The sequence below is a fragment of the Oncorhynchus mykiss genome, chromosome 17 (genome assembly GCF_057628025.1).
Source record: "Oncorhynchus mykiss isolate SJ-2025 chromosome 17, ASM5762802v1, whole genome shotgun sequence".
In the NCBI taxonomy this organism is placed as follows: Eukaryota; Metazoa; Chordata; class Actinopteri; order Salmoniformes; family Salmonidae; genus Oncorhynchus; species Oncorhynchus mykiss.
Genome location: NC_143038.1, coordinates 38,385,207 through 38,404,918, shown reverse-complemented (window position 1 = coordinate 38,404,918; position 19,712 = coordinate 38,385,207). Strand labels below are relative to the sequence as shown.

Genomic DNA, 19,712 nt, shown 5'->3' with positions numbered 1-19,712 from the left:
TCCTTTTGACTGTCAATAGCAGTTAGTGGGGAGAAGAGTGACAGTGTGTGAGAGAATGTGTGAGAGTGAGTGAGAGAAATACAGAGTGCAGGGAGGGAGTGTCAGGGTGAAACTTTGGCAGGGCTCCCTCTTGAAATGTGAGAATTTGCATTTTCATTTGTGGATTTATTTAACGGACAGGCCTCTCAAACAGCCATCCATCAACGGACGACATTTCCGTAATGAATAATGCATCACTTACCGGCGGTCACAATCTATAACAAGGTACAGGGGGTGATGGGGTGGGGGTACAGTTTGGGAAAGGGGGAATTCAAAGGTTGTGAGGGGGAAGTGAGAGAGGGAGATGGATAGAGAACAGGCCGGGTGGGGAGAATGCTAATGGTTTGGAGGGGCCATGTATACCAAAGGCCTTCGTTGTTTTACGCAAGGTTCAGTTGCAAATGGCCTGCAGGTATTAATATCTCTCAAGGGGGCTCTTTATGAATCTGCTTGACTACATGCTCACACAGATAAGTCACACAGAAATAAATGAATACATTTCATACATTCCTCCATATCAGACTCGTCACTACATTCTCCAGACATATCGAGCCTATACATTCCTGGGTTCTACTCTCCAAGATCTGCAGTTAGTCTATCCACTCTTTGCTCCCTCCCCTTTCTCACAACTTCCTCAGGTTGTTCCGCTCTTCTCTCATTAAAGATGTCCGTCTCGCCCTAGCGCCCACTTTCATTTGCAGTCCAAACAGCATTATAAAAATCCTATAAAATGGCAGGCGTGTACATCGCACATGTCAATTCCCAGCCAATCAATAGCAGGCGGGCAAGGTGAGGAGGGGGAGGGAAAGAGGGAGGCAGGAGGATGCAATGGAACTCTCATTACTAACTAGCGCAGGAGGCCAGGGATTAACTTCTCGTTTCATGTTTAACCCGGCCCTATTTTGCAATTTTCAACTAAGATTAAATTGGTTAAATGTTAATAGTTGTTGGGGTTTGCTGCTGAATGAAAAGAGGTGGTTTACCATTAGGGTAAGGACCACAGTACAGTTTGTGTCAGATTTTGCTATACCGTGGCACTCATCCAATGTTAGTGTGGAATTCCTGAGTTGCCGTGGTTGGTGGCAGGCATACATTAAGGGGGATGTATGGGTATGGTAGGGCTTACCCCTCACTCTCATAACATCTGCAAACAGTCTACAAAGGGCCAGGACGACACTTGCCAACCTCCCCGCAAAACAAAAACCCTTAAAATGACATGCTTCTTTGATTCCCTCCACACACACAAAATCAGATTGGGTGTCTGAATAATGCAGGAAGCTGATCTCGGACAGCAGACTACGATAAAATATTTCTGTCCATACATAAGCTAGCATTCGCCGGTGCTTGTTAGCCTAAGCAGCCCTGCGTCGCTGGGGTTTGGCATTGTCTGGATTAAAGGGCAGGTGAGAGCAGAGCAGGCAAGAGGGGCTGATTACGGTCTGTCTGTTGGAAGGGAAAAGAGAGGAGAGGGTGTTTTTACTCCACATTTCCTCATTAAAGAAGAAGTTCTGACCAGGGTTTTGAGGTAACTCTTGGCTACTATAAGCTTGTCCAAACGACCTTCTGCTTCTGAACAAAGGGGACTCCTAAATCCAGTGAATATTGACTACAAAATCAACTCTTGGCTACTATGCTGGTTGGAGAGTGGTTTAGGAGGCCAAAACTGAATGCTGTTCCCATTTAGTTTGTTTCAATAAATTATCCAAGAAAGACATCTGTGGGTTTTTGAGCAGAGTCTAAAAAGTGTAAGACAATCTTGGGTGTCTTTTGGAGACGGTGACTGGCTTAGGTCAGTTAAAAGTTCAAACTTTATATAAAAAAAAATCTAATGTTGAGAGTATAACGTTACATCGTCTGACTGAAACGTTAACATGCTAGAAGCTCATAATAATAAGACAAATTGATCACAATGATCACGTTTGTCGCTGTTAAGAGCAAACCTCTGAAAGCATTTCATTAGGGCCCTTCTAAGTTCAGTCATTATAGGTGGTGGGCCGACGCCGAAAACAGTCAAGTTGATCGATCTACATCGAGGAGCTGATTTTCTGTATACGGCAATGAAAAATTCTTCAGATTATTGTAAAATCTGGTGGCAGCTTAAATTCTTGCAAATCTTTTCTGAAAAATTAGTTATTCAACACTGTATGCTTCTATGATGTAAACACAGCCTCAGATCCGCTGTCAGTTTATTAAGAGGAACTAACGCTAGCTCTGAAAGACTGAAATAAGATAAATATCTGTGAGTGCACTACGAATAGTCTATCATATGAAGAGGTAAATCGCCTGACCATTTAGCCAATGTATTGAAAGCTAGCCAACGTCACAGTTGACTAGCATAACCAGCTAATAATGTAAACATCAATGTGCCTGCTCAAGAAGCTAGTGTTTCATTCGCACTCTCTCAAATTTAAATTTTTAATCATGTTTTGGCATGGATCTCTCATTTCAAGTAACTAGCAGCAGGTTTAAAGAAACATTCAATCATATAATTTGCATAGAAACCCAAATAAAAGCATGTAGAGTGTGTCATGTGTGTCAGATGTGTATGACAGCTGCATATACATATTAGCCAACACATACGGCAAACCTTGCAATACAATCTTCTCTAAAAACAGTTGTACAGTGAGTGCGCTCTGCAATAAGATAACCAGAGTTTGCCATATGGAGCTGCCCAATACCATGGTGTACAGCTTGATGTACAAGTACATCCCGGAGACAGGACAGACCGGAGGGCCTTACCCCCAATCTAGCTCCTGAATGTTAAGTGCCAAGCGGAGATGCACCAGGTCTCATTTTTACAGTCTTTGATATGACTTGGCCAGGGATGGAACTCACAACCTTCCAATCTCGGGGGCGGACACTAACCACAGGGCCACTGAGTTGGTTAATATGCATCATGTTGGATGTGTTGGAATATAAAGTATGGAGAATGATAAAGAGCCTGTAAGATTAGAGAAAAAGCAGTTGGGAAATAAATGTTTGAGTTTTAAACACTAAAAGTTCAGTGAATGCGAGTATATTTTGGTGGTTTAGATTATTAACTTTCCTACTAACTTTCTAAAAGTTGACAGTGGCAAAATCTTGCCAATCCATTCATTATTCTACTAACTATGACAGTGTGAGATATTTTCCATAATGCATGTTTCGTGCAAATACATTTAAACAAGATCACCACAAATAGTGTTTAACAATCTGAGAACGGCGACAAATAGCTAATAGGTGTCTCAGGCCGTATTGGAAGTATCTAAATATAGTGTAGCCTACCAATCAATGTACATCAAGTGCCATGGAGGGCACAATCTTACAGTCCAGAAAAGAGAGCAGTACCATCTACGACAAACGCTTGGGCCTCTAAACTAGAACTGTTATCAATGCATGCTTCAGTATTTCCCCTTCTCTCTAAGAGCATTTTGTGTGCCCCCCCATAGGTGCATCAAAACGGTCACCAATGTGCTAAGTGCCTTAGCAGAATGCAATCTATAACTTGTGTGGTCCAGATACAAGAACTCTACCATCTATGGCAAAAGCCTGGGCTCAATAGAATTCTCACCACTGTATGTTACAATCAGGGGTTGGAACCGGTTCAGGGAACAATCGATAACCTGAATCAGAAACTAAAGTGATCTATGCTGACCCAGAACAGAACCATTATTTTAAAAGCGCGGGAACGAACTGGTTAATTACGTTTTGGGCATTTTTTCCCAGTCCCACAAAAAAAATAAAATTGCAACAAAACGCCTATGCAAAGCCCTCACTGTCACACAGAAACGTATTCCGGCTTCTGCCTGCCAGCTGGAAATCTTTGCCAGGTGGGTGTGCATGTATGTAGGCTACCTGCCCCTCCCCTCTGAAGCATAGGTTACTGTAGCCTACTGACGACATTACAAGAGTGATTCAGAAATAGCCTAGATTATAGCCTAGATTCTGATAGCCTTGAGATAGAAGCTGTTTTTCAGTCTCTCGGGCCCAGCTTTGATGCACCTGTACTGACCTCGCCTTCTGGATGATAGCAGGGGTGAACAGCCCGTGGCTCAGGTGGTTGATATCTTTAAATGATCTTTTTGGCCTTCCTGTGACATTGGGTGCTAAAGGTGTCCTGGAGGGCAGGTAGTGCGCCCCCAGTGATTCGCTGGGCAGACTGTACCACCCTCTGGAGAGCCCTGCGGTTGCAGTCGGTGCAATTCACATACCATGCGGTGATACAGCCGAACAGGATGCTCTCAATTGTGCATCTGTAAAAGTTTCTGGAGGGTCTTATGGCCGAAACCAACTTTTTGTCTGCCTCCTGAGGTTGAAGAGGCGCTGTTGCACCTTCACCACACTGTCTGTGTGGGTGGACCATTTCAGATCGTCAGTGAAGTGTACGCCGAGGAACTAGAAGCTTTCCACCTTCTCTTCTGTGGCCCCGTCGATGTGGATAGGGGCGTGCTCCCTCTGCCATTTCCCAAAGTCCACGATCAGCTCCTTCGTTTTGTGGACGTTGAGGGAGAGGTTATTTTCCTAGCAGCACTTTGCCAGGGCCCTCACCCCCTCTCCGTAGGCTGTCTTGTGAGTGTTGGTAAACAGGCCTACTATGGTTGTGTCGTCTGCAAACTTGATTGCGTTGGAGGCGTGCGTGGCACACAGTCATGGGTGAACAGGGAGTACAGGAGGGGGCTGAACACGCACCTTTGTGAGGCCCCCATGTTGAGGATCAGCAAAGCGGAGGTGTTGTTTCCAACCTTTACCACCAGGGGTAAGGAAGTCCAGGACACCATTGCACAGGGTGGGGTTCAGGCCCAGATCTTAATAATGACCTTGGAGGGTACTATGGTGTTGAAGGCTGAGCTATAGTCAATGAACACCATTCTGATGTAAGTATTCCTCTTGTCCGGATGGGATAGGGCAGTGTGTAGTGTATTTGTATCGTCTATGGATCTATTGGGGCAGTAAGAAAAATGAAGTGGGTCTAGGGTATCACGTAAGGCGGAGTTGATATGATCCTTAACTAGCCTCTCAAAGCACTTCATGATGACAAAAGTGAGTGCTACGGGGCAATAGTCATTTAGTTCAGTTACCTTTGCTTTCTTGGGTACAGGAACAATGGTGGACATCTTGAAGCAAGTGTCTCCATAAACACTTCAGCCAGTTGGCCAGCACATACTCTGAGGACGCAGCTAGGGATGCCGTCTGGTCTGGCAGCCTTGCGAAGGTTAACACACTTAAAATGTCTTACTCACGCCGGCCACGGAGAACGAGAGCACACAGTTCCTGGGAGCAGGACGCGTCGGTGGCACTGTGTCATCATCAAAACTGGTGAAGGTATTTAGCTTGTCTGGGAGCAAGACGTCGGTGTCAGCGATGTGGCTGGTTTTCCTCATTGTAGTCTGTGATTGTCTGTAGACCCTGCCACATATGTCTTGTGTCGGAGCCGTTGAAATGTGCATTTTGTGCGTATGCTACCATCTATCCATGGATTCTGGTTTGGGTAGGTTTTAAAAGACCCTGTGGGAACAACATCCCCTATACACTTCCTGATGAACACTGTGTCCGTGTAAAAAACATGTAGAAATAGAATGAAACAGGCAGTTTTGCTCTATTACAGTGGCCGCTATAGTAGACATCGATCAAGGGCACAAGGCTATGTGTGCAAATATAACGTTAACTTCTTGGTGACACGGGGGCAGTATTGAGCAGCTTTGATGAATAAGGTGCCCAGAGTAAACTGCCTGCTACTCTGTCCTAGATGCTAATATATGCATATTATTAATAGTATTGGATAGAAAACACTGAAGTTTCTAAAACTGTTTGCATGATGTCTGTGAATATAACAGAACTCATATGGCAGGCAAAAACCTGAGAGAAATCCAACCTGAGAAAAATCCAACCAGGAAGTGGGAAATCTGAGGCTTGTAGTTTTTTTTAAACTCAGCCCCTATCGTAGATACAGTGGGATATTGGTTATGTTGCACTTCCTAAGGCTTCCATTAGATGTCAACGGTCTTTAGAAACTTGTTTGAGGATTCTACTATAAAGGAGGGGCTCATGAGCGCTGTTTGAGTCAGTGGTCTGGCAGAGTGCCTTGGGCTTTGACGCAAAGTCACGAGAGAGTTAGCTCTCGTTCCATTGCTTATGTACAGACAATGGAATTCTCCAGTTGGAACATGATTGAAGATTTATGTTAAAAACATCCTAAAGATTGAATTTATACTTAGTTTGGCATGTTTCTACGACCTGTAATATAACTTTTTGAACTTTTCGTCCAAACGTTCGGCTGAACCTGAACGCGCGTTTGGATTTGTTTACCAAACGCCATAACAAAAGAGGCTATTTGGACATAAATGATGGACATTATCGAACAAATCAAACATTTATGTTGGAACTGAGATTCCTGGGAGTGCATTCTGATGTTAAGAGGTTAACAGAGCTAAAAAAAAAAAATGTATAATCCCCCTCACTCACAAGTGTTACTGTCAAGTTCAACACAACAAAAGCAATATCTTTGGGCTACACTGCACATTGTTACATTGGACACTTTCTGCCTGTGGGCATCTGTTCTACAATGTGCAAGCAGAGTATGATACCATTTGTTGGAATAATTTCTCTTTCAGGCAGAGAGCGCACCTGGCATACCCCTTTTTACCCACTGTGTGTATTGAGAAAGTGTGTGGCGTTCCTTTCACCTCTATAGTGGCATCCAGCTTAAGCCAGGCCAAGCTACACTTGATCCCCGAATTCACTTGTTTAACAAGCAACGCCTCATTTTTCACCTTTTACCACATACTGTGGAGGGAAAACATTAGTTCACAGACAACTAGTTCACTAGCTATCGAACTAACTACTAACATTTCACACAGATTGGCAGGGTCCAGTAAGAAACTAACATTAGGTTTCTAACATTAGCTCATCTGATGATATAACGTTAGCTAGCATTTTTTATTTGTTTTCCTTTATTAGCCAGCTAATTTTCACACCAGAAACACAATTATTTGATCAATTAAGTTGGCTAATGTTGCTCAATATTTCTCTGGCTAGCTAATGGAGAATTAGACCCAGCGAGCAAGATACTTAAGGTTAACAATACTTGTTCCACCACACTTTCTCCCTCACTTCAAACTTTCCAAATGACAGTTGTTTTTTGGTTCCAGCTCATGAAGTACGCTTCATCACCTTCTCCATGGTCAGGCTTCTCACCTACCTCTTTGTTATCGTTCAGGGGATGCGCTGCTGTAACTGGCAAACTGCTTTTGCACTCGCTGTCTTTCCAGAACGTGCATTGATGCTGTACCTCGCAAATTGGTTGTCTCGTCTATCTTCAGTCACATGCTGCATTCTGTTGTTACATGAACGACTGACCGTGCCTTGGATTCAGCCAGTATTGCTCCAAACGAGCATCACTCGTTCGCTTACAGCCAGTGTTGATCCAAAGCCCCCCACCCCGCCTAAACTTTTCTCATTAGATCTACACGGATAACGTAGGTCACCTATTTTGACTAGTTTGCATCCCTGAACTGTTTAATTGTTACCCGATTAAATTAATAATGTAACAATTAACTCACTAGGATTTGGGGCACCACGGAAGAAGTTGTTTGTAACTCTCTAATCTCCCAAATTAAATTCTAGAAAGGTCTTTACCAAGAACATCGATAAACAGTCAACGTATTAATCATTACCTCTTATCAAATACTCATTCTGAACGATCGTAACCTTCCTGGATCTGAAGAAACCCCAGCCTTGCACATTTTTCAGTACTATACAAATTGGTTTAATAATTGATTTACTAGCCAACACAGAATATACACACACTAACGAGAAAAAAGATCCCTAGTGGACTGACAAGATATGACTGCTTGTTACAACATAGATGAGGGGTGGGGAGGAGAGAGAGAGAAAAGGACACTTGTCATGGATACATTCTAGGACTGTCATCACAGTAACCTCTTTGGGCTAGGGGGCAGTATTTTGACGTACGGATGAAAAGCGTGCCCAAAGTAAACTGCCTGTTACTCAGGCCTAGGATATGCATATAATTGGTAGATTTGGATAGAAAACACAAAAGTTTCTAAAACTGTTAAAATATTGTCTGTGAGTATAACATAACTATTATGACAGGCAAAACCCCGAGGACAAACCATCCCCCCAAAAGAATGTTCAGCCTATCACTGTTTTCAATGGCTGTCAATTTTATTATAAGGCAAAAACCTCCCAGATTGCAGTTTCTAGGGCTCCCACTAGATGTCAACAGTCTTTAGAAAGAGTTTCAGGCTGTTTTTTAAAAATATTATTTAGAAGTTGTAGTTTTTCTAAGTGGCTCCCATTTTGTCTGTAGTGTTTCCATGCGCGTGGAGGAAAGTGCGTTCTTTGTTATTTATCTCCGGTAATGAACATACTATTCTACGTCTTAAATTTGATCATTTATTTACGTATTAGGGTACCTAAGGTTTGATTATAAACGTTGTTTGACTTGTTTGGATAAGTTTATTGGTAATGTTTGGGATTCATTTTGAAGGAGGGAAATCGGTCGATTATTGACTGAAGCGTGCCAGCTAAACTGAGTTTTTATGACCATAAAGAAGGACTTTAATCGAACAAAAGGACCATTTGTGATGTAACTGGGACCTTTTGGAGTGACAACAACAGATCTTCAAAAGGTAAGGTATTTATTATATTGCTATTTCTGACTTTCGTGTCGCACCTGCCTGGTTGAAAAATGTTTTTATGGTTTTGTAAGCGGGGCGCTGTCCTCTGATAATCTCATGGTGTGCTTTCACCGTAAAGCCTTTTTGAAATCTGACAGAGCGGCTGAATTAACAAGAAGTTAAGCTTTATTTTGATGTATAACACATGTATTTTCATGAATGTTGAATATTTATATTTCTGTAGCTTGAATTTCGCTCTCTGCAATTTCACCAGATGTTGTCGAGATGGGTCGCTAGCGGAATGCCTGCGCTAGAAAGGTTAAGCATATACCTTGCACACAAAACACCACCCGTTTGGAATAAGAAATCATTAATGTATTTATGTGTGAAATGCCTTCATTCGTCGTTTCGCTGCGGGAACAGCCCTCCTTCGGAAGGTTGTTGGCCTTCCAGCTATATGGCTCTGATTGTCCGAAAGGGGTCTCCCCTTCCCCGTCTTCTACTGTTGATAACTAGCCACATCCACAGTTCCCATTGGTGAGGAGTGTAGTAGTCTCACTTAGATTCGCTTTTCTCGATATCTGACTTAAGACAGCTAATCAGTGATTGTCTGAGATGAGCTTCTCGCTCCTTCCTCCTCGTGTTGGTATTCAGGATTTTGACCACAATAGACATGAGCTGCAGCTCTTAAGTCTCTCTGGTCTAAAGGAAGGCCGTATTTATTGTAGCTGGGTATTCTCAGCTAATCTGAGAACGAGGCTTCCTAAAATCTATCAGCATATTGAATGCGCGACATGAGCTGGTAGCATTTTGGACCATTGCTACTCTGACTTCCACGATGCATACATGCCCTCCCCCGCCCTCCCTTCGGCAAATCTGACCACGACTTCATTTTGTTGTTTCCAGCCTATAGACAGAAACTAAAACAGGAAATACCTGTGCTCAGATCTAACCAAAGCTGAACTGACCAATCGGATTCCATGCTTCAAGATTGCTTCGATCAAGTGGACTGGGATATGTCCGGGTAAGCTCAGACAACAACATTGACGCTGGCTCAGTGAGCGAGTTCATTAGCAAGTGCGTCGGTGATGTTGTACCCACTGTGACTATTAAAACCTTCCCTAACCAGAAACCGTGGATTGATGGCAGCATTCGCACAAAACAAAGCGCAAACCACCGCTTTCAATCATGGCAAGGAGACTGGAAACATGACCGAATACAAACAGCGTAGCCATTTCCTCCGCAATGCAATCAAATAAGCAACACGTCAGTATAGAGACAAAAGTAGAGTCGCAATTCAACGGCTCAAACAAGACGCATGTGGCAGGGCCTAGAGTAAAACACAGATTTAAAAAAAGGTTTTAAATCAGCCTCGTCGCGGACATCGACGTCTTTCTCCCAGGCAAATTAAAACAACTTCTTTGCTCGCTTTGAGGAGAGCCACTGACACGGAGCGCTATCAAAGACTGTGGGCTCTCCTTCACCATTGCCAACGTGAGTAAAACATTTAAACGTGTTAACCCTCGTAAGGCTGCCGGCTCAGACGGCATCCCAAGCCGCGTCCTCAGAGAATGCGCAGACCAGCTGGCTGGTGTGTTTACGGACATATTCAATCAATCCCTATCCCAGTCTGCTGTGCCCACATGCTTCAAGAGGGCCACCACTGTTGCTGTTCCCAAGAAAGCAAAGGTAACTGAACTAAAAGACCATCGCCCCGTAGCACTCACTGTCATCATGAAGTGCTTTGAGAGACTAGTCAAGGACCATATCACCTCCACCCTACCTGATACCCTAGACCCACTCCAATTTACTTACCGCCTCAATAGGTCCACAGATGACACAATCGCCATCACACTACACAATCCCATCTGGACAAGAGGAATACCTATGTAAGAATGCTGTTCATTGGCTACAGCTCAGCATTTATCATAGTACCCTCCAAACTTGTCATTAAGCTCGAGACCCTGGGTCTCGACCCTGTCCTGGACTTTCTGACGGGCCAATTGAGAATCTGTGGTATGACATAGAGATTGCTGTACACAAGTGGAACCTAACAAACTTGATGGAGCTGGAGCAGTTCTGCCTTGAAGAATGGACAAAAATCCCAGTGGCTAGATGTGCCAAGCTTAAGGAGATATACCCAAAGAGACTTGCAGCTGTAAGTGCTGCAAAAGGTGGCCCTACAAAGGATTGACTTTGGGGGGTGGGGTGAATAGTTATGCACACTCAAGTTATATTTCTTTGTCTTATTTATTTGTTTCACAATAAAAAATATTTAGCATTTTCAAAGTGGTAGGCATGTTGTGTAAATCAAATGATACAACCCCCCCCAAAAAAAATATATATTTTAATTCCAGGTTGTAAGGCAACAAAATAGGAAAAATGCCAAGGGGGATGAATACTTTTGCAAGCCACTGTATGTACATATTCATATTCATCTCTTTACATTTGTGTTTATAAGGTAGTCATGAATGTTAGATATTAGTCTAGTCACTGTCGTAACTAGACGAACAAGCATTTCGCTACACTCGCATTACCATCTGCTAACCATGTGTATGTGACCAATAAAATTTGATGTGAGTTTATTTCTTCACCTCGTGTTGAGGTTCAGAGTTTCAACAATTTAAAACACATAGCTCCACCTCACATTTCCTGGTCTAAAAGGTTGATTCCTCTTCCAAGCCTTTATGCGCTCTTGGTAAAAAGGAGCTCTCCGACCTCCCTCGGGTGTGGTTACTTAAAACCTGTTTGGGATAGGGGGCAGCATTTTCACGTTTGGATGAAATGCGTGCCCAGAGTTAACTGCCTGCTACTCAGTCCCAGTTGCTAATATATGCATGTTATTAGTATATTTGGATAGAAAACACTGATGTTTCTAAAAAACTTTTGAATGATGTCTGAGTATAAAATAACTCATATGGCAGGCGAAAACCTGAGAAAAATCCAACCAGGAAGTGGGAAATCTGAGGTTTGTAGTTTTTCAACTCTTGGCCTATCGATAACAGTGTCTATGGGGTCAAATTGCACTTTCTAAGGCTTCCACTAGATGTCAACAGTCTTTAGAACCTTGTTTGATGCTTCTACTGTGAGGTGGGGGGGCTCATAAGGGCTCTTTGAGTCAGTGGTCTGGCAGAGTGCCACGAGCTTGTGACGCTCGTTCACGTGAGAGTTAGCTTGAGTTCCATTGAATTTCTGAAGACAAAGGAATTCTCCGGTTGGAACATTATTGAAGTTTTACGTTCAAATCATCCTAAAGATTGATTCTATACTTAGTTTGACATGTTTCTACGGACTGTAATGGAACTTTTTGACTGTCTGCTCGTACGTCATGGATTTGGATTACTGGGCTGAACGCGCTAACAACAAGAAGGTATTTGGACATAAAGATGAACCTTTTCGAACAAATCAAACATTTATTGTGGAACTGGGATTCCTGGGAGTGCATTCTGATGAAGATCATCAAAGGTTAGTGAATACTTATAAATGCTATTTCTGACTTCAACATGGCGGATATCTGTTTGGCTTGATTTTTCGTCTGAGCACCGTACTCAGGATTATTGCATGGTTTGCTTTTTCCGTCAATTTATTTATTTATTTTTATTTTTTAATCGACACAGCGGTTGCATTAAGGAGAAGTATATCTTTAAATCTGTGAATAACACTTGTATCTTTTATCAATGTTTATTATGAGTATTTCTGTAATTTGATGTGGCTCTCTGCAAAATCAGCGGATGTTTTGGAAGCAAAAGATTACTGAACGTAACACGCCAATGTAAAATTAGATTTTTGGATATAAATATGCACTTTATGGAACAAAACATACATGTATTGTGTAACATGATGTCCTATGAGTGTCATCTGATGAAGATCAAAGGTTAGTGATTAATTTTACCTATATTTCTGCTTTTTGTGACGCCGCTCTGACCTAACATAATCATATGTTGTGCTTTCGCTGTAAAGCCTCTTTGAAATCGGACACGATGGGTAGATTAACAAGAAGTTTCTTTCATTTGGTGTATTGCACTTGTTAATGTGTGAAAGTTACATATTTTGGAAAAAATATTTTTGAATTTCGCACGCTGCCTTTTCAGCGGAATGTTGTCGATGGGTGCCCTAGCCGTAAGACGTTAATGTGCAAAGGATATGATACTTTCATAATTTTCCATATAATCTGTATTGGATGGAAACTTGAAAGATAAAGGGGGTATCCTTTACAAGTTACAGTATTTGGTACAGTTTTTAATAGCATCACAAAATGAAAAACAATATGACATTTGTTTTCTACATCTCAACACTGACCATTAGCCACATTCCCCATGTTATAATTACTGTTCCATTATCCACTTGTGGACGTTAAGAATATTGGGCGGGCAAAAGTGTCTGTAAATTGATAATAAAAAGCAAGAGAGAGCCCTCTCCGGCTTAATTTACAACCGAGTGTGAGCCGCCAACCCGGCAGTTCTCTCCTCCCCCTTTGCGGGTGGGAGAGGGTCTAGTTATTGTCAGCCATTGCCAAGCTTATCTGACCCATTGTGATCCTCACAGGACACTCATGACAGAGCCTATGTTATTAATTTAATTTATTCTATCCACACTGTCCGTTAAAATGTCTATACATCCCATCACACACACACAGTTCATTTGGAAAGTATTCAAACCCCTTCACTTCTTCTTTGCGTTACAGCCTTGATCTAAATATGACATTTTTTGTTTCCCCTCAATCTACACACACTATCCCATGACAAAAAAAACTTAGACATTTTTGCACATCATTTGAATTTTAAAAAAGGACATTACATTTATGTAAGTATTCAGAACATTTACTAGTGCAATTTTCTAAACACCTTTGGCAGTGAATACAGCCTCAAGTGTTATTGGGTAGGTATGACGCTACAAGCTTGGCACACCTGTATTTGGGGAGTTTCTCACATCCTTCTCTGCAGATCCTCTCAAGCTCTGGCAGGTTGGATGGGGGGGGGGGGGGGGGGGGGGGGGGGTGTCACTGCACAGCTATTTTCAGGTCTCGCTAGAGATGTTCAATTGGGTTCAAGTCTGGGCTCTGGCTGGGACACAAGGTCATTCAGAGACTTGACCCGAAGCCACTCCTGCGTGGTCTTGGCTGTGTGCTTCTCCCCAGTCGAAGGTCCTGAGCACTCTGGAGCAAGTTTTCATCAAGGATCTCTATGCACTTTGCTCCGTTCATCTTTCCTTCAAGTCGGACTAGTCTCCCGGTCCCTGCCGCTGAAAAACTTCCCCATAGCATGATGCTGCCACCACCATGCTTCACCGTAGGGATGGTGCCAGGTTTCCTCCAGACGTGATGCTTGGCATTCAGGCCAAAAAGTTCAATCTTGGTTTCATCAGACCAGAGAGTCCTTTAGGTGCCTGTTATCTGACTTTTACTGAGAAGTGGCTTCTGTCTGGCCACTCTACCATAAAGGCATGATTGGTGGTGCTGCAGAGATGGTTGTCCTTCTGGAAGGCTCAACCATCTCCACAGAGGATCTCTGACAGAGTGACCATCGGGTTTTTGGTCACCTCCCTGACCAATGCCCTTCTCCCCCGATTGCTTAGTTTGGCCGGGTGCCAGCTCCAGGAAGAGTCTTTGTCGTTTCAAACTTCTTCCATTTAAGAATGATGGAGGCCACTGCGTTCTTGGGGACCTTCAATGCTGCAGACCTTTTTTGGTACACTTCCCCAGATCTGTGCCTCAATACAATCCTGTCTCGGAGCTCTACGGACAATTCCTTCAACCTCATGGCTTGGTTTTTGCTCTGACATGCACTGTAAACTGTGGGACCTTATAAAGACAGGTGTGTGCCTTTCCAAATAATTTCCAATTAATTGAATTACCACAGGAGGACTCCAATCAAGGTTGATCAAACATCAAGGTTGATCAATGGAAACAGGATGCACCGGAGCTCAATTTCAAGTCTCATAGCAAAGGGTCTGAATACATATGAAAATAATGTTTAATTCTTTATAATAATGTGCACAAAAAAAAATAAAAAATTAACTTTGTCATTATGGGGTATTGTGTGTAGATTGAGGATTATTTTATTTAATACATTTTAAGGCTGTAATGTAACAAAGTGTTTAGTCAAGGGGTCTGATTACTTTCCAAATTAACTGTATAATTCGGTGGGCCTTATTCTGATGATCCATGTCATACGATATCCAGCGCTTCAAGGCAAGCTTCCGTCACCCTCTGTCTCTCTCCACACCCGCAAAATGACCGTTGCATCTCACGCTCCTACACTGGTCTGTCCATAGTGACTGGCAGCAGTGTGTCTTTCATTATGATTAAACCATGCAGTTAAGGCAAAATACAATTTGGTCTTAATGACTTTCCTATACAGATTAAATTGCTTATCCACTCCATAGCTTTCTGATTGGTTAAGTAATTTAATGTTTAAAAAAAGAAAAAGATTTGAGGTTTAAAAAGGAACAGAAAGGAACGATATAAACCGGTACTTTTGGGCGGTTTAAACCGGTTCAAAACTTTACTTTGCTGGTCGGAACAGTGGAACGGAATGAAAAAAAATAATAGTTCTGAACAGAACCAAGCTATTGGAAAATAATGTTATTTCTGTTACCTGTTAAATTGATTCTATACTGAACAAAAATACAAATATTTTCCATATGCACCTGTGAGCATTTCTCCCCACAGGTGTGGCATATCAAGAAGCTGATTAAACAGTATGATCATTAGACAGGTGCACCTTGTGCTGGGGACAATAAAAGGCCACTCTAAAATGTGCAGTTTGGTCACAACACAATGCCACAGATCTGTCAAGTTGAGGGAGTGTGCAATTGGCCAACTGCAGGAATGTCCACCAGAGGTGTTGCCAGAGAATTTAATGTAAATTTCTCTACCACAAGCCACCGCCATTTTAGAGAATTTGGTAGTACATCCAACAGGCCTCATAACCGCAGACCTCATGTAACCACAGCAGCCCACAACCTCCACATCCAGCTTCTTCACCTGCTAGATTGTCTGAGACTAGCCACCCGGACAGCTTATGAAACTGAGGAGTATTTCTGACTGTAAGAAAGCCCTTTTGTGGGGAAAAACTCATTCTGATTGGCCTGGCTCCCAAGTTGGTGGGCCTATGTCCTCCCAGGTTCACCCATGGCTGTGCCCCTGTCCATTCATGTGAAATCCATAGTCGGTCCTAATGACATTGATTTATTTTTAATTGCCGATTTCCTTATATGAACTAAGCTCATTGAAATTGTTGCATTTATATTTTTGTTCAGTATACATTGAATTTAGTCTTCGACATGCTCAAACAAGCACATGTATCTGTAGTTGGTGTTCTTCAACTTTAAAATGCACTAGGCTGTGTAAGACAAAACCCACAAAGAAAGACAACATGCAAAGACATACAGCATGTGGTCCCAATGTCTAAATAGAGACAGCAGGGCTAGTCCAAACTGCAGTAGGATGGTTCTCCTCACAGGTGAGTGAATCAGCTCACGCTTGTTGAATTGCACTTGGTTTTTATTTGACCTTTATTTAACTAGGCAAGTCAGTTAAGAACAAATTCTTATTTACAATGATGGCCTAGGAACAGTGGGTTAACTGCCTTGTTCCGGGGGAGAACGGCAGATTTTTACCTTGTCTGCTCGGGGATTTGATTTAAAAACCTTTTGGTTACTGGCCCAACACTAACAACTAGGCTACCTGCCGCCCCATGAAGGTTGATCTCTGGGAGCAGGACAAAGGACAGCTGAAAAGATCACGAGACAAACGGGAGAGAAAAGAATGAATAAATTAATCACCGCAAAGGAATGTACCTTGTGCTAGAAAATGAACATCCTGACAGCCAAACTATTGACAGGGATATTGTGGCCTTTCTTATTTGTCAGTTTAAATTAAACTCAGTGAATCCTTCCTTGATTAATATATTTCCTTTACACTACTTGTCCTATAGATGTTTGTAGTTGTAAATTAATTGGAATAAACTGATAACTAAAACCCTCCTGGTCCAGGAATGACATGCAAGCTAGTGATTAAAGCCATCTGCTCCTGCTAGCTAGCAACACTTGTTGTAACTAGTTAGCAAGCTAGCTACATTATTAAGGTTGCTGCATTCTATGTTGGGAGTCATTTTACAGCTTGCATCGACGATATCACGTTTCTATAACTAAGTAGTTGATTACAAATAAATGTAAAACCTTACCTGAAAGCAGTTTGTCGGACGGAGATCTCAAGCTTCTACACCTGCATTGAATGCTGTTTGGGGTTTTAGGCTGGGTTTCTGTACAGCACTTTGAGATATGAGCGGATGTCAGAAGGCTATACAGAGGGCTATATAAATACATTTGCTTTGAGCTGTCACCAGCTGCATTTAGTACTTAGATATGGAGAATGTGATTGCAGACAATGATCAGCAGAGACAGTACACGTTTTCATTGGTTTACAGTTTAGTACTCGGCCGAGTTTGCCTGTCCAGTTAGCGAACATGCATTTTTATTGCAATAATTTACATTGTTCAAGTCGCAGCTTTTTGTTGGCAAACGTTCCAAAGATATATATGAAGGCTACAACCTTCTCATCTGTTGTAACAGATATTGCGGTAGCACAAGCAAGACACAATCTACACATTGTATTGGGGAAAAACAATTCGGGTTTTGTGTGATGTAATCTTTATAGTTATGCCGCCATACAGCCAGCTGTCAGCCTCCTGTTTTGCAATAGTGACAGTGGCAAGAAAAAGCATGTGAACCCTTTGGAATTACTTGGATGTCTGAATAAATTGGATCTGATCTTCATCTAGGTCACAACAATAGACAAATATATAAATAACTAATACAAATTATTTTATTTTTCTTGTCTATATTGAATACATCATTTACAGTGTAGGTTGGAAAAGGTATGTAAACCCATAGGCTAACCTAGAGTCCAATCAGTGAGACAAGATCAGAGATGTTGGTTAGAGATGCCTTGCTCTATAAAAAAAATTATTGTGAGTTGAGTTTACTATTCATAAGAAGCATTGCCTGATGTGAACCATGACTCAAAGAAAATACATCTCAGTAGACCCAAAATTAAGAATGCATAAAGCTGGAAAGGGTTACAAAATTATCTCTAAAAGCCTTGATGTTTATCAGTCCACGGTAAGACAAATTGTTTATAAATGGAGAAAGTTCAGCACTGTTGCTACTCTTCCTAGGAGTGGCCATCCTGCAAAGATGACTGCAAGAGCACAATGCAGAATGATCAATGAGGTTAAGAAGAATCCGGGAGTGTCAACTTAAGACTTACAGAAATCTCTGGAACATGCTAACATCTCTGTTGACGAGTCTACGATACGTAAAACACTAAACAAGAATTGTGTTCATGGGAGAACACCACGGAAGAAGCAACTGCTGTCCAAAAAAACAAAAAACGTTTCTGCACATCTGAAGTTTGCAAAAGTGCACCTGGATATTCGACAGCACTATTGGCAAAATATTCTGTTGACAGATGAAACTACAGTTTAGTTGTTTGGAAGGAACACACAACACTATGTGTGGAGAAAAAAAAGGCACAGCACACCAACATCAAAACCTTATCCCAACTGTAAAGTATGGTGGAGGGAGCATCATGGTTTGGGGCTGCTTTGCTGCCTCAGGGCCTGGACAGCTTGCTATCATAGACGGAAAAATGAATTCCCAAGATTATCGTGACATTTTATAGGAGAATGTTAGGCTATCTGTCTGCCAATTGAAGCTCAACAGAAGTTGGGTGAAGCAACGGGACAATGACCCAAAACACAGAAGTAAATCAACAACAGAAGGGCTTCAGCAGAAGAAAATACACCTTCCGGACTGGCCCAGTCAGAGTCCTGACCTCAACCAGATTGCGATGCTGTGGCATGACCTCAAGAGAGCAGTTCACACCAGACATCCCAAGAAATAGTGCTGAAATGAAACAGTTTTGTAAAGAGGAATGGTTCAAAATTCCTCCTGACCGTTGTGCATGTCTGATCCACAACTACAGAAAACGTTTGGTTGAGGTTATTGCTACCAAAGGAGGGTCAACCAGTTATCCAAGGGTTCACATACTTTTCCCACCCTGCACTGTGAATGTTTACAGTGTGTTCAAAAAAGACATGAAAATGTATAATTGTTTGTGTTATTAGTTTTAAGCAGACTGTGTTTGTCTATTGTTGTGACCTAAATGAAGATCAGATCAAATTTGATGACCAATTTATGCAGAAATCAAGGTATTTCCAAAGGGTTCACATACTTTTTGCCACTGTAGGTTCATCCAATTGACAGATTTTCATGCAAATATGAAAAAAAAAACAATAAAAGTACATTTTATACACTAAGTTTTAATGTAACTAATATAAATCTAAAGTTCAGGTCCTCCCGAGTGGAGCAGTGGTCTAAGGCCCTGCTTTAGGCTTTTACTACAGACCTGGGTTCAACCCCAGGCTGTGTCACAACTGGCCGTGACTGGTCCCATCGGGCAGAGCACAATTGGCCCAGCGTCGCCCGGGCTCGGGGAGGATTTGGCCTGGGGGGGGGCTTTACTTGGCACATCACGCTCTAGCGACGTGTGGCAAGCCTGGCGCCTGCAGGATGACTTCGGTCGTCCGTTGAACAGTGTTTCCTCAGACACATTGGTGCAGCTGGGTTAAGCGGGCGGATGTTAAGCCCATTGGGAGGTTGCAGCGATGAGACAAGATCGTAATTGGATCACACGAAATTGGGGAGAAAAAGGAGGTCAAATAAATACATCTAAAGTTCAATGTGTTTCCATCGCATTTTCAACTCTACCGATCTCCACGGTCACAAAATGTTGCGTTAAATAGCAAATGTGCCTCTCTGCAATTTAGCCAACAGCTGGCAGATACAGTGCGGGTAGGCTAGTCTACATGCTGAGATACGTTTTATCCATAATATTTGTATTATGTCAAGCATCGATCACGTCATCAGAATAAGAGTCTCGATATTTATCGGAAAGGAGCATCAAGATCACCGTGCACTTTCCACACCCTGTGAAGCTCATCATAACGTATTGCACCTGTAGCCTAATAAACTGCATGGTTTCCCGAGTCA

The 19,712-nt window shown here is 42.3% G+C and overlaps 1 protein-coding gene across 6 annotated transcripts in view; it reads right to left on the bottom strand.

The window, feature by feature from the left end:
* Positions 1 to 19,712, bottom strand: part of kiaa1328 (KIAA1328 ortholog) — a 40,015-nt gene that overhangs the window by 1,419 nt on the left and 18,884 nt on the right. The window lies entirely within an intron of this gene.